Consider the following 16,377-nt stretch of genomic DNA (forward strand, 5'->3'; position numbering starts at 1 on the left):
AATGTTCCCTTGCACACACCAGTGGCTCTTGTTCCTGCCTGCACAGGAGAATCACTTTAGGGCTGTAAAAAAAAGAAAAAAAGAAAAAGAAGAAAAAAGAAGAAAGAAAAGAAAGAAAGAAAATGCCCATGCTTGTGCTTCCTGCCAGTCCAAGTGAAGGTGAATTCCTGATCTAGGTATGTGAACCCCAATGCTGATTTGTTCGTTTTTCTCAGTCTTACCCCAACAACAGCATGAGTATTATTTAAGTTAGTATCTTCAGAGCCTAGCACAATGTCTGACACACAGTATGGGCTCAATATATATTTGGTGAGGAAATAAATGAGCGGGAAGCTCATCCCTAGGAAGCATGAGAGAATTGGTCACTGTTGTCAACCTTGCATCCATGTCCATAGCTTCTCTTTCTTTCTGCCTGCCAGGGTGGATACCAAAAAAAAAAAAAAAAAAGATAATGATGCAGGTGACCTAGCAAAAATCGAGAGGGGCTCCTTGGGAATTTTGTTTCTCTTGTGAGAGGATTGTCCTAGTGAGCCTTGGTGTGTTTTATGTCACTCTTATTGTGTATTAACTGAGCTTTTAAATATATTTTGTTTCTGCTTCCGTGGATGAGAGGAAAAATAAAGGCATCAGACTTGATAAGACTGAGGATTCAGAAGAATAGCATGCTCACATACATATAAGCTGGTTCTGTCCCACTGAAGGATCTCTATCCCATCATCAGCCATTCTTCTCCTCCTCTTCCATCACTACCTCCATTATCATCTACTGTCATATCCTCTGCCAGTATCATTATCCACAACCATCATCATCTATCACCACCACCACCATCATCATAATCCTCCAACTCTACTATCTACCATTATATCGTCTACCACCATCATTTTCCACAACCATCATCATGTACCACCACCATCATCACTTACCCTCATTCATCATCTACCATCATCATCATCCACTAGCACCATCATCATTATCCATCATCACATCCATTTTCCTCCTTCACCTCCTATCATCCACCACTGTCATCATCGTCATCCACCATCATTGTCCATCATCACATTCATTCATCCATCCATCCCTTTCCTCCTCATCAGAATGATCTTGACCGTCACCATGGTTATCATCACAGCTAACATTTACTGGGCATATTTGGTATAATGTAGCATGTAGCAAAAGGTCTTATTATTTTCCCTATATTACAGATTCTAAAACTCCAGCTCAGAGAAGGTAACTTACCTAAACATTCACAGCTGGTACATGGTAGGGTCAGGATTCAAGACCAGGTAATGAATCTAGATGCTTAGCTAGTGGGAAACACAGATTCCAGGTGCAGAGAACAGGAAACAAGTAGGTAGGTAGGGGTGTGTGTGTGTGTGTGTGTGTGTGTGTGTGTGTGTGTGTGTTGAATAACCACCAGTCATTCTTCAGGCATCCAACTAGAAAAGAAAATGCCCAGAAATAGGAAACCAATGCCAGTGATCTCACATCAACTGTCAATCAATTGATGCAGAAAACTGGGGCTATAAGGAGAAATTGTACCCAGGGGCCATTGCCTCAAAACATATCAGCTCCATCAACCACAAACATGCAATTTCACTCCAGGCAACCTCCATTTATTGATTGTTTTATAATTTATGTTCTATCACTTATTTTTCTTCTTTCAAGATAGGAAGGATCTCTTCCCACATTTACTACTGCACTTAACCACCACTCAAACATAGAGGCTATCCATTATTTCTTTTTCCTTTCCCTGTTGTACCTGCCCACGTTCCAGACCCTTGGTGGTTCTCTCTCAAACAAGAGTGAGAACCTCCTGTATGGAGTCCCTACCAAGTCCTGTCCCTCTCCCACCCACCTTCCACACTGCTGCTCTAGTTACTTTTTTTAAAGTTTAAACTGGAGCATGATGTCCTCCTTCTTAAATTTTTTTTTCATTAGTTCTCACAACATTCAGGATAAAGTTAAAACACACACCAGTCCCATGACAGTCTGGACTCAAGTGTTTCGGGCTCAGTGCCCATCTCAGTACCTGAGAGAGGTCAGGTACCCCCACATACATGCAATAAAGCAAATTTCTCAGTGAGCTAATGAAGCCAAGTGATGTATACCTGGGAGGAAGACTAAAGAAAGTCTTCATATTTTACTCCTGTCCATCATTTCCCAAGAGGCACATCACCTCCCTCACCAACACCGAATTCCACTCTAAGCAACCTCCACTCATAGGACCATTTCATGATTTATACTCTCCCCCATTTTGCTTCTCCTGTGAGCTGATCCACCACCATTCTTCTAAAATAACCTGACACAACCTTTCTTTGTTCTCTCCTCCTCTCTGTTCAAATGAGAAGTTTAACCTTAAATATCTGGTGACTGGTGGGTTTCCAAAAAACTAGGGTGGCTGTCATGTTCTGAGTTGGAAACCAAGAGAGACACTCCAGTCTTAATTCAGTCTGTGAGCTAGGCTCTCAGACTCAGTGGGAGAAGATGGATATCATGTAAAGTAATTCCTAAGAAGAGCTCTATCATTGGAGATGAAATGAGGAATGGAACCTCTTACAATGACCAAGACTTCCACTTCATCCTAGCCTGGGTCTTCAATACAGCACCTACTGGCCATATGTGACAATTTAAACTTAATTTAAGAGTATTAATTATTTGGTTTCTCAGAAACACTAGCCAGCAGTCTTTAAACTTTAAAGCAGATTCTCTCCCACCCCCACCAGCCCCACACTTAAAGATGCCAACTGACTGGGTCTGGGATAGGGTCCAGGATTTTTAAAATTCCCTAGGTGAATGTGATGTGCAGCCAGGGTTGAAAACGCTAATCTAAGTCTTCAGTATCCAACCCTGTAGCTGTGCTCCCCTGGGGGGAGGGATTTCTCCTACCCTCAGATTTCCAGGCTCCAAGCCACCTCCATTGAACCAGAATCTTTATTTAGGAGTTCTAGAATATGTGCGTTCTCCAGAATATGCTGATATTCAGCAAGACTTAGTCCTGCTAAGTCCAATTTCTCTATCTATTTGCTAGGTGGGGAAATGAAGTTTCCAAAATCTTGCATGACTTACTCCATATTTCACATAATCAGTGGGGACCGCAGGAACAGAGACAGGGTCTCTCCCCCCAATTCAGTGCTATAATAATGTGTCATGACACCATCAAGTGTGAAACGTTTTCTACACAGAGAAACCACAAGGAATGGGGGCTGTGTAGGAAGAACATGGGCTTTGCTGGCAGCCTGAGCAGCATCTGCTTCTTTCTGCAAGGAAGTTGTTTGACCTAAGCCTCTGTTTCCCTACCTGATAAATGGAAATGACAATAGCAGGCACCACCTTGGAGGGTTTCTATGCATACATTGAGAGATGATGCACATAGAGCACTTGGCATGTAACACGGGCTCGGTCAAGCTGAGTTGGTGATGACAGTGGTATAGACAGTAGCCTTGACCGTCAAGCCCCAGCTCCCACATCCGTCATAGACTCCCTAGTACTCCCACTTCTGAATTTCCAGCACCTCTCCCTTTCTATCTCATTCCTCAGCCCTGAATTGTATGCGGTTGCTTAGTTACTGAGAGGCATGCATCTTGCCTGCTCCTCAGACTAGAATTCTTGAGGGCAAGGCACAGTGTCCTTCTGAGACATCCTCAGTACCTTGCATGGCACTGGGCCACTGCTTTGGGGATAAAACTGGGGGCATAATTCTGAGTCTGCAAGGATGCCACTGGCTGGAAAGAGAAACTAGCACTTTATGTATTTGAGCAGAACTGCCACATATACTGCTTGAGAAATGTTCATCTATTGATTGCTTTCCATCCACTCAATGAATCTAACAAACTCCAGCTATGTACCAGGCATTGTTCCAGGGGAGTGAATCTAGGGAAAGAGGATACCAGAAGTGAAGGTCCCTGCTTTTATGAAGGGAGCAGATAGACCAAAAAAGAATGAACTCAACACACAGAATAACTTCAAGGAAATCAGATGATGTCACAGTTTGGGAATGGCACGGAGAAGAGCACCACCTTAGATCAGCTGGTCTGCTGCCCTAGTGCTGTTCAAAAAAGATATGAAGAAATCAGCCAGGCAAAGATGAGGTATGGGGCAGGGTAAGAAGAGCCATCCGAGAAGGAGGAGAAGCATGTAGTAGGAAGGAGCTTGGCAAGGTCAGGGAACAGGAGGAGCATCAAAACAGCTGAAGTTTGGGATCCCTGGGTGGCGCAGCGGTTTGGCGCCTGCCTTTGGCCCAGGGCGCGATCCTGGAGACCCGGGATCGAATCCCACGTCAGGCTCCTGTTGCATGGAGCCTGCTTCTCCCTCTGCCTATGTCTCTGCCTCTCTCTCTCTCTCTCTCTCTCTGTGACTATCATAAATAAATAAAAACTTAAAAAAAAAACAGCTGAAGTTTAATGACTGAGAGAGAGAGAAAGAGAGAGAGATGAGAGATGAGTTAGGACAGGAAGCAGAGACCACAGGGAGTGTCCTGAAGATCATGGTAAGGGGTCTTATTTAATTCCTAGGCCAATCTTATTCCAAATAATTCATCTACTAAATGCACCAAGTAGCATCTTCCATCTGGGGATGTTAGGGCTTTACGTGAACCAGCTCTATTCTCCCCTTTGGAATTCTGATCTGTGCCGAGAGGGGAGCCTGCATTCAAAGCGCAGTAAGGCACATAAATGTCTGCTATATTGTTCAATCAACTGGTATGCTAATCTCAGAGAGTGTGGCTTTAACTCCCATGTCTACCTGAGCATTCCAGACCAGTTCATCATCCAGATGCAAGCTCTCCCTCTAGCAAGTAATGCAATGTTGAAGGCAAGAATTCACAAACGCATGGAGAGACGTATTCCTTGAGTCCCACTGCAACTAGTTAAAGACAGCCCAACACTCTCTACATTCATCAAAACCACACGGTGATTGCTGCTCTTGGACCCAGCCCTGCTTTCTAGATCATTAGCAGGCTGACCAAGAAGAGACACCTGCTGAGCCTGAGGCTCTTATATCTATGCAAGGACAGAGAAGTCCCAAGCTGGCTTCACCCAGTGCTCTGTCAACCTGCGGGTGAGCGTCTGACTCAAGGCTTCAAAACAGGGTCGTTAGTGATGATGGATTAACCGAGGCCAGGTCCAGCCATTCCCACACAGAAAACCAAAGGGAAATTCTTTGAGTCAGGTCTCTGAGTTGCTGATAAACCCAAGTACAGAGATCTTTTTTGTTTTTTCCCCTGCCAGTCCCAACTGTGATTGAGCTACTGGCCTTGATCAATGCACCAGAAGCCATTTTTTTCAGATTTGTTTTCTTGGAGAACCACAAGCCTCTCTGAGATACACCATGGACATTTGTTATTCCAACCACTGAGCATCCTTTCTTTCTTTGTTGGTAATAGTGAATTTTCATAGAGAGCCATCCTTTCCCCGCTGTCAGCCAACCCCATTGGCTCATCCAAACCCCATAATTCCAGCAATCAGTTCAAGGGTAGGAATGTGTCCTAAAAGGTCCAATCAGAATGACTCTCAGGGTTTCTGGAATACGTGACTAGGAAAAGACAGTTTCTCTTATTGTTAAACTTGAACCTGGAAGGATGTTCAGCCAGGATTTCTGGCAGCCATGATGCCACCATGTACCATCCCGAGAAGGAAACCATCACAGGCAAAGGCAAAGCTGAAAGATAAAGAGTTACCAAGTCCTGATATCTCTGTTGAGCACTTCGTTCAACCCATACCTGAAGCCATCTTACCCTGTCACTGCCATGTCCCAATTAATCATCTCATTTTGCTTATGACAATTTGAATCAGCTTTTCTGTCCTTAGCAACCAAAGATTCTGGACACCACTTTGGCTCAGGGAAAAAGTGGAGAACAATAGGACTCCTTCTGCTCTCATCTTCTGAACTTAGATTGGAAGACCTCAACAATGATGGAGTGGTGTATTTCCATTCACCATCCTCCCCTTTTCTGATCCATGCTTTTACCCTAGGGGCAGCTGCCTCCCTCCACATAGCTCTGTCTTCCCCACATGAGCTCTTCATCCTTCCTTTGTTTCTGTTTTGTTCTTCTTTAATAGGCCACTGAGATTGGTTTCCTCTCTGGGAGTCTGACAGCCACCACTGCCATGACCCAGACGAAAGACATGACAAGTTGCCGCCAATAATAATCGCTTGTCATTAGGCTGTTCCAGCAAGGAGAAAATGCAAACAAGGTCCTGTTCATTATGTTTTTGTCTCTAGCTGTCATACACACAGAGGCTACTGCTGGACTGAAGGAGGCAGCTTTATTTTTGGAAAGAGGAGAATTTCAGGCTTTCCCATAACCTCTGTGAGGGGCAGGTCCTGGCAGTAAACATTAGAGTAGAAATGTCCTCTTCAAAATGACTCTGTCCTCCAAGAAACACCTACAAACAGCTCTGAGAGCTGAACCTCGGGAGGTAATGGCTTCTCCACTTGGGAGTCTGTATGCCGGTGGGATTGAAGGCACAGAGGCTGTCGTCACACAGACAGAGGGTTCATTCAGTCTCAGCACCTCCTCTTACTGAAGTCAGGGCTTGTGCAAAATACATGGTATCTGCAAGGCTCCATTTTCTCATTTGTAAGATGAGGGGGATTTAGTCCCTACTTTAAGGAGGTTGTAGAGACTGAGATAATGCATGTGCCACTCCACTCTCTCCAGTCGAGAGATTGATTCATGAGGGCTACGATTATGAGGGCTGTTGTCCTCACAAAAGAACCAACCACGTTGGTGATGATGAAACCCAAAACAGTACAACCAGCCAGCACAGTGTCAGTGCAGATGTGAACAGTTCTCCTGTGGTTCCTCCCCACGTGGCTCCTAAACGTCCTAATAATGGCACTCCACTCCATGGGAGCTATTACTGTGTGCCAGGCATGAGCTGGGAGAAGGTGGACAACTCGTCCCAGGGTTAAAACCTGAAGTCCAGCACCCTGGAGCCCCTTGGCCCTGGGCAAACCAGGGCAAAACTGCAGCCATACAGAGAGCTCTGCATGCACTAACCTGTCAGGGAAGGTATTTCTGATCCCATTTTACAGGTGAGGAAGCTGAGGTTTATAGAGAGGTCCTTATTTATTTTAATGAGCCCAGGAATCACTGGGGGATCTAGTTCTACCACTGATTTGGATTCAGCACACAAGGGCTGCAGTGTTGCCAGCAAGCTTCCAGGTGGCACTGAAACAGCTGGTCCATGGACCGAGCTTTGAGTAGCAGCGCTACAGAGGTTTTCAGTCACATGCCCACAGCCACCCAGCATTTGGCAGAGCAGAGGCTCAGACCTACAGATCTGACCCCACAGAGGCCTCTGTCTTTCAGGGAAGAATGGGGAGTGATGCCAGACAGTGTCTGCTGACATCCTCACCTCCTTGTGCTTCCATCCAGCCTCCCCAGCTGAGACAGCCACATGTCACAGCCTGTCAGTCCCCTCATCTCAACCAACAAAGCACTTTGGGGAAGATGGGGGACCCTGTGAGGCAGAATGTACTATGGGGGAGCAAAGGCAGAGAGGCCTGCCTGGGGTGAACTGCTCCACTCCCGGGAGAGAGCCGGAGCCATCCAGGAACCAGGCAAGTGGTGGCCACCAGGCGGATGGTGCCCGCTCCCAGGTGCCACATGAGAAAGGACTCCACCGGGCATGCCACCCTCTCTCCCACACGCAGGCCCTTCTGCAAACCGGAGCCAGTCACTGAATCTCCCTGTACCTCCCTGTTTTTCATCCGTAAAGTGGACCTAGCGGGACTCTAGTTACCTGGAGGGGTGCTGGGTACCCAGGGCTTGGCGACGCACAAGAGCTCCATGAACCACAGAGCACAGACAAATGCCAGCTCACCCACTGCATGTCGAGCGGCTGCCACCTCTTCTGTCCTCCCTCCCCCACTCCACCCCCACGATGCTCCCAGAACACACTGTCCACGCCTGTGCTGTCGATCTCGTCAGCAGGTATTTTGAGTGTCTATTTAAATATCTGTCTCCATGCAACTAGATTCATGCGAACTAATTCATCCCCGCGGCAACAGTACCCAGCCCGGCTCCTAGTAGCTGATGGAGCTCAGAACACGTTAGCTGAAGGTATGAGTAAGCTGAGGCATGAATGAACGAGAGTGGAGGAAAGAAGGAATGTTTGGTGGAGAAACTGCGGCTGCGTTAGGAGCACGGATGGAGCTGGGGACGGGGGTGCCTGCGTGCTGTGCGATTGGGGGCGTAAGATGAAGGCGCTGGAGGTGGAGCTCAGAGTCTGAAACACAGGAATCCTTTGCTTCCCAAACTCCTGCGGGCAGGAAACAAATGCACAGTTTGGGGCGGGGGGAGACTGGGCCAGCCTTCCTCACTGTCTCAACTCTTGCTACTTGGCTCTCCAGAACTGGGGAACCAAACTGATGCAGACAGAAATGGTAGCCCCTGTCTACCCACGCCCCGGAATGGAACCTGTGTCCACACCGCTCAGGGCTTCCCCAGCCCACACCCGACTTCCGAGCGGCTCACCCGAGGTATCCCCAGCACAGGAGGCTGGACACAAAACACCTGCGTCTACTGCAAGGCTCCGATTATATGACACGTCTGCAACAGGTGAATCATAGAGGTGGGAAGCGTGGCAGTGCGTGCCAGGGGCTGGGAAGGAGAGAGGGACCAGAGATGGCCCAGGTGGAAGGAGGAAGCTCCTGGGGGTCTTGCGGAGAGCACACTGCCCACCCCCCACCCCCTGCCTGAGTCCCCAAGTGTGCCAAGTTTCCAAGCAGCCCAGCGGTCATCACGCAGCCCCGACCTCGCGCTCCCCCCAACAGGAGCAGGCTCTCACATCAGCCTGCTCCAGACACGGCCCGTCCCCTTCTTTGACACACTCAAACAGGGCGGCTATGCTTGCTTTTCATGAGCACGGACCCAACGGCATCGTGGGAAGGGAGCTGGTGGGGTGGAAGGCACGGGGATCTGGGGATGAGACATATCTGAGCTCAAACCTCTGTTCTCCCACATAGCAGCTCTGTGGCCTTGAGAAGCTGACTCAACGCCGTGAAGCCTCCGTTTCCTCCCCTATGCGACAGGAAAAGCAACCGCCACCTACCTACCTTGTGGAGGCGATGAGCCACACACACAGCCGGGCAGCCCAGGGCCTGACCCACCGTGGCTACCGTCTCCCCGTTGTTGATGACGGTACCTCATTTTATCATGAGTACAAACACATGGAGTCAGCAGTATTCAGGTCAAAGTAATTTAAGTTGGATTTTGTTGGATCCCAAAGCACTTGCTCACCACCACTGAGCAATGGCACCTTCCTCTTCATCAGTTTTAACCTGCCAGGTTCCTTTCCTTCCACCTTTCCTTGATCCGTGTTCCTGCTGCATGTGTTCAGATACCACTGGAAGATCATCCCTTCCTGTCATCATCTCCTAGAAGTGATGCTTTCAGGTATTAGAATGAGGCCCAGGGACGGCTGGGCGGCTCAGTGGTGGAGCGTCTGCCTTCAGCTCAGTGTGTGATCCCAGGGTTCTGGGATCGAGTCCCGCATCGGGATCCCTGCATGGAGCCTGCTTCTCCCTCTGCTTGTGTCTCTGCTTCTCTCTGTGTGTCTCTCATGATTAAATAAATAAAATCTTTAAAAAAAAAATGAGGCCTGGACCAACACCGAGAGATTAGCAACCGAATCTGCCCCGTGTTGCTGGGGCCTAACACTCTGCTTCCTAACTGCTTCTCCATGAAGCTAGTGGAATGTGGAGCCTCCTATACCATATGCAGACCTAGGAATTTTCAGAACATCAAATTTGTTCATCTCTCACACTTGGAAGACTAGTGGACCAAACAAAAAATACCACTGGCTCCTTTAAAAGAGCAACACTTGTTTCTCACGTGCGCATTTGTGCTCTGTGCACATGCACACGGCAAAAAGCTACACCTGCTGGTTCCCTCCAACAAGGACTAAGCCAGGACCCACCAGAAGCTCAGAAAAAGAGGATGGACTAATTGGGACCAGAGTTCGCCATCACAGTTGAACCCCGAGCACAAAAGGCATTAGGAAACGTAAACAGGAGTGGGAAGGGAGAGATTTTAACAGAAAAATTGATGGTTTGAGTGTTTTCCTAAGAAGTGGCATAAAAGGGAAAATTGAATGTCAATTCAATGTGGATTCAAAGTGACGTGCAGCCTCTGAAAAGCGTTCCAAATGACTGTTGGAAAGGAGAAACACATAATCGATGATGGTCCATTTGTGCTCCTGCTCAGCCCCAGGGCCTCCAGTTCCGGCCATGCTCAGTGCTGGCTTCAGGCCAGGGCCCAGTCAGCTGCCCAGCTCTGCAGGCTGCAGAGTCATTGAGCACAGAAGCGACCCCTTCCTCAGGGTCTCCGAGGCAAGGAGTGTCCCAACGTATCACCCTCTGACCCTGCCCCAGTGAAGCCCTCACCCTCAGGTGGCAACCCTGAGACATTGGCAGATGGCTCTCCTTCTTCCCATTCTGTACATGAGAATATTGAGACTGGAGGGTCGGGGGGCTGGCTGGGTGGCCCCCTAGACTCACTCAGAGAGAAAGCCACAGGGCTCGGCTCATCCTCAGGGAGCCCACAGTCCAGAAGGGCCGACAGCCGAGACCAGGGAATGAACACGGAACCAGGGGTGGATCCAGAAAGAGGGAATCCACCTGACCCAGCCAGTGGGGGGCATAAGGGCCCAGAGCTGGTGACCCCTAAGCTATTTCTGATTGGAAGGCAACTGGGCACAGGCCAGAGAGGTGTGGAGAGAACATCCTGTGCCAAGATGCAGAGGTACGAAGAGCATGGTGTGCACTGAGAACAGCGAGCAGCTTGCTGCCAAAGAAATGTAGGCAGAAAAGCCAAGAGCAGGGGAACCATGAGGCTGGGGGAGGAGGTGGGCCCAAGGGGAGACCCATGCTTCTGGCACAGAGGCGGAGTTCCACACAATCTGGTGTCAAAGCACACAACACCTTGAATGTGCCGTGGAATTCACACGATTTCCTTATCAGGCTTGTTGCTTCCTATATGGTCCCCGATAGAATATAAGCACCCCGATGTTTCTAGCAGCAATGGCCACGATAGCCAAACTGTGGAAGGAGCCTCGGTGTCCAACGAAAGATGAATGGATAAAGAAGATGTGGTTTATGTATACAATGGAATATTACTCAGCTATTAGAAATGACAAATACCCACCATTTGCTTCAACGTGGATGGAACTGGAGGGTATTATGCTGAGTGAAGTAAGTCAGTCGGAGAAGGACAAACATTATATGTTCTCATTCATTTGGGGAATATAAATAATAGTGAAAGGGAAAATAAGGGAAGGGAGAAGAAATGTGTGGGAAATATCAGAAAGGGAGACAGAACGTAAAGACTGCTAACTCTGGGAAACGAACTAGGGGTGGTGGAAGGGGAGGAGGGCGGGGGGTGGGAGTGAATGGGTGACGGGCACTGGGTGTTATTCTGTATGTTAGTAAATTGAACACCAATAAAAAAAAAAAAAAAAAAAAAAAAAAAAGCTCTATGAGGTCGGGAATATTTTGTTTGTTTGTTGATGTATCCAAAGCGCTTGTCGCAGAGCCTTCCGTGTGATGGGACTTAATAGATAATACCTGTGGAGCTGAATTGAAGATGCTCAAATCATTGCTGGAAGGATGGCCAGAGCTCAGAGTGACCCAAGGGACGGAAGGGGACCAGACGGCAGGAGACGGTAGAAGAAGCCCCAGCCTTCCTGTGCACCGTATCTGGAGGCAGAGAAGACCGCTCTCTGAGCTGGGGTTCAGGCCCCTGGCCATCCCACATCCCATGGCCTTCGTCGCTCTTCCCATCCGCCAGTCCTCCACGTCCTTCCTCCCAGGCTAGGCAAAGACACGCAGGCAGGAAAACACGAGAAGTTCTAAAGTAACGCCCTCCGCACCGAAGGACCCCGGGCTGACTGTTGTTCTGTCTGATTCTCAAATGCATGCTCACAACACACAGCATCCAACGCTGAAGGCTGGCATTCCTCAGATCTTCGCTCTGGGCCTCTCTCTGTCCTTGCCGGACAAACAGACAACCTGGCCGTGCTCGGCTCCCAGACGCTCAAGTCCCTATAGCCAATTGCCTGAATCAGGAAACGGTTTCACCCTCTTGATACCATGAGTTTACCTCCATCTTGGCACTGACCCCTCAGTGTCAACTGGCTTTTGGGACAAATATCACAAACCACAGTGTGCATAATACCCTCCAGTTCCATCCATGTTGAAGCAAATGGTGGGTATTTGTCATTTCTAATGGCTGAGGAATATTCCATTGTATACATAAACCACATCTTCTTTATCCATTCATCTTTCAATGGACACCGAGGCTCCTTCCACTGTTTGGCTATTGTGGACATTGTTGCTAGAAACATCGGGGTGCAGGGGTCCCGGCGTTTCATTGCATCTGTATCTTTGGGGTAAATCCCCAACAGTGCAATTGCTGGGTCGTAGGGCAGGTCTATTTTTAACTCTTTGAGGAACCTTCACACAGTTTTCCAGAGTGGCTGCACCAGTTCACATGCCCACCAACAGTGTAAGAGGGTTCCCTTTTCTCCGCATCCTCTCCAACATTTGTGGTTTCCTGCCTTGTTAATTTTCCCCATTCTCACTGGTGTGAGGTGGTATCTCATTGTGGTTTTGATTTGTATTTCCCTGATGGCAAGTGATGCAGAGCATTTCCTCATGTGCGTGTTGGCCATGTCTATGTCTTCCTCTGTGAGATTTCTGTTCATGTCTTTTGCCCATTTCATGATTGGATTGTTTGTTTCTTTGGTGTTGAGTTTAAGAAGTTCTTTATAGATCTTGGAAACTAGCCCTTTATCTGATAGGTCATTTGCAAATATCTTCTCCCATTCTGTAGGTTGTCTTTTAGTTTTGTTGACTGTATCCTTTGCTGTGCAAAAGCTTCTTATCTTGATGAAGTCCCAATAGTTCATTTTTGCTTTTGTTTCTTTTGCCTTCGTGGATGTATCTTGCAAGACGTTACTGTGGCCGAGTTCAAAAAGGGTGTTGCCTGTGTTCTCCTCTAGGATTTTGATGGAATCTTGTCTCACATTTAGATCTTTCATCCATTTTGAGTTTATCTTTATAAGTCAATCGGAGAAGGACAAACATTATATGTTCTCATTCATTTGGGGAATATAAATAATAGTGAAAGGGAATAGAAAGGAAGGGAGAAGAAATGGGTAGGAAATATCAGAAAGGGAGACAGAACATAAAGACTCCTAACTCTGGGAAACGAACTAGGGGTGGTGGAAGGGGAGGAGGGCGGGGGGTGAGGGTGAATGGGTGACGGGCACTGAGGGGGGCACTTGACGGGATGAGCACTGGGTGTTATTGTATGTTGGCAAATTGAACACCAATACAAAATAAATTTATTATTAAAAAAATACAAACTGAGATCCTATATATGACATGTTTATACAAAATGGAAGATCATCAATGTATTAGTTTGGGTGTCAATGGATAAAGATTAAGAGAGAGATTGAGAGAGATGGGGAGGGACAATAGACACAGACTTTGGAGTAAACTTTTTTTTTGTTTGATCATTTCTGCATACACTCCAGATTCTTATGATAGTACAATTTAGGAAAGTATAGTTTGGTATGGAGCTGTTGGCTTCAATTCAGACTGGCCTGCCCAAGTCCACTTTCAGTAGAGTACTCAGATGAGCGTAACAATACTGTGAATCGGGACTTTTGTGATATGATGAAGCCAAAACAAAGAACAACAAAGAAATACATATAACCAATGCTGATGTAAGGCTGCAACTGTTACCATTTACCTTGTTAAAAAATTAGTTCCTAAAAATAAAAAATAAAAATAAAAAAATAAAAAAACCACAGTGTGGCCTGTAGAGGCCAGCGGTGTCTGAACCCTGTTACCTTAGAGGCTCATCTCACACCACACACTGCCTCAGTTTCTCCCCTCCCACTGCAGTAATCTCTCATGCTCTCATGTCTGCCACAGGGCCTTTGCTTGTGCTGTTCCATTTCTCTTGGAAAGCTCCCCCTGTAGGCAGGTTGGGCGTCAGGGTTCCCAGAGAAAGAAAGACAAGACGACGTAGCTTCCTTAACATGAGAGAAATCATTTTAGGCCCCCAGCCGTTTTGTGCTTGATGCCTGACTGGCACTACTTGCCCAAGCCCGTTTCTTGCAGAACTTCCTGGGCTGTGTCAGAATTGCAGAAAAACAGACCTCAGTAGTTAATGATTTTAAGGGAACAACAACAACAAAAAATGCAAAAACAAACAGGACTACCAGGCCAGGAAATACCCTAACTGTATCAGAGATGATAAATCAGTGGCAAAATGCCCAGTGATGTTTCGAAAGTAAAGATTGACCTAACACACAATTTTGAGTCATTTTTGCAGGATTTAAACCCCTTTGAGCACTTACTGCTGGACTAAATGGAGCCGGAAAATTCATGCGGTCAACTCTTGCCTGCCTCCCAGGGCTTTGGCCCACCAGGACCCTGGGCTTCGGCCCACCAGGACCTCAGGGCTTCGGCCCACCAGGACCCCGGGGCTTCAGCCCACCAGGACCTGGACTCTGTCAACTTACTGGATGACTTCTGCCTGATTCTAGACCTCCTTTGCCAAGCCCATCATGAATACGCATGCACCTTTAGCTTAAAACTTCCCCAATTTAAAAAAAAAACAACAAAACAAAACAAAAAAAAACTTCCCCAATTTTATTGTTCGGTGGGGACAACTGATTTTGGGAAAAATCATCGGTGGTCTCCCAGCTATTGCAAGTAAACCCCTTTCTCTCCCCAGTGTTTGGCTCAATTGTGTCTCTCAGCCCTACAGCAGCAAGAGGCGATCCCTGGTTCTGGTCACACCTTCTTCCTCATCCTTCCTTTCACTGCTGAATCACCAGTTTGTAAGGTATGCTTCTCCTGCCCTCCTTGATTAGGTAAACTTCCTCCCTTCTACTGCCCTTCCTTGTATTTTCATAGCACTTAATATGGCTGATAATTGACATTTATTTATGGGCTTCCTCTTGTGTGTGTGTGTGTCCCCCCTGGAATATACATCGACTGTACAGAGGCAGGTACCGTGTGTGATGTTTTATTTTGTTTGTTCAACTTCGTTTTACTAATTACTGTATCCAGCGCACAGAGGGGTCTGATCCAATTTTTGCTTTTGTTTTGGTTGACTGGTTTGTTTTGAATGAGGCTAGGAGTCCTGCCCAAGTGTGTCAGCGTGAATTAAGTCTTCTAGTCACACAGCACCAAGGAAGACACTTAATTCAGGCTCTCTCTCTCCACATCCAACTTCAATAAGCCAAGAAGCTCAGCCGGCTGCACAACCTTTGGGCAGAAATGCCCAGTGGCTCACATACACATCGTCATGCTGACAAATCTCAGCCAGGCATTGGGTGCTGGCTCCTACCATCATTCCATTATTTTCCACATTGTTCCTTAAAGTTGCTTGTGTCATGATCAGAAGGTGTTCCTGCCTCAAGCTGGTGGCAAGGTACAGAAGACAGAGATACAGAACCATTCCTGGGGCTGGAGTCAGCCCCTGCCCAAGCCTGCTGCCAGGTGAACACGAAGGTTTGTCCCAGGCAAATTAAAGGCAACAGTTAGTTGACCCAGAAGTAAAGAGCTCCATCCAAATCCATTGTCCTGTGTGCTTTGTTGTCTCTTTCAATTCTTGTTTTTGTTGTTGTATGCTTGTTTTAAGCTAAAATTTTAAGCTTCTACTTTTACTAATAAGCGACCTGATGCCCACTAGAACAAAATCTCAGATACTCCAGGGTTCCATACACCTTCCAGTTTATGAGGTGTGTGTTTGGGGAAATTTGATTCATGTCACTGATCCCAGAGCTTCAGTTTCTTCATGGGCATGACAAATAGCACAGGCTTTACCAACTTCCTAGAACTGCACCAAGGTCCAGATGTCAAGTTATCACTGAACAGTATAGTATCTTTCTTTAGTTAGTTAATTAATCAATTACTTCCATTTATTTATTCATCTCTATACCAGGCACCATGCCGAAGGCTGGAAATCCAGTGGTGAAAAAACAGCCATGGAATCTGTACCCACAGAGTTTATGGTCTCAAAGGGAAAGACAAAGATTAATCAAACAGTCACATGAATGTGAAATTGGTACTAACATTTGTATTTTGAAGGAAAGCTCTATGGTGTTTTAAGAACCCACAGTGAAGGAAACTGAACAATCTAGGTAGTCAGAGATACCCTTGAGGAAGGAGTAGGAATGATGTTGACAAAGAAGAGAAGAAACATCATCACATGCAAAGGCCCTGTGATTTCAAGCAAGTAGGAGGGTCTGAAAGGAAGCCATTGGGGCAAGGGTGGGAGAGAGCTGTTCTCCACTTATAAAATATAATTTTATCCCTTTATATACAGAATACAGGCTATTACCTTTCTCTCAC

At 47.0% G+C, this 16,377-nt stretch overlaps 1 protein-coding gene and 1 long non-coding RNA gene across 5 annotated transcripts in view; one reads left to right on the top strand and one right to left on the bottom strand.

The window, feature by feature from the left end:
* GRIN2A (glutamate ionotropic receptor NMDA type subunit 2A) overlaps positions 1–16,377 on the bottom strand; it is a 549,066-nt gene that overhangs the window by 162,156 nt on the left and 370,533 nt on the right. The window lies entirely within an intron of this gene.
* Positions 7,877–12,474, top strand: LOC144318980 (uncharacterized). The gene is made up of 4 exons (XR_013384914.1): positions 7,877–8,065; positions 8,356–8,563; positions 8,971–11,012; positions 11,485–12,474. It is a non-coding gene; the product is annotated as an uncharacterized LOC144318980 (long non-coding RNA).

Source organism: Canis aureus, chromosome 8 (genome assembly GCF_053574225.1).
Source record: "Canis aureus isolate CA01 chromosome 8, VMU_Caureus_v.1.0, whole genome shotgun sequence".
In the NCBI taxonomy this organism is placed as follows: domain Eukaryota; kingdom Metazoa; phylum Chordata; class Mammalia; order Carnivora; family Canidae; genus Canis; species Canis aureus.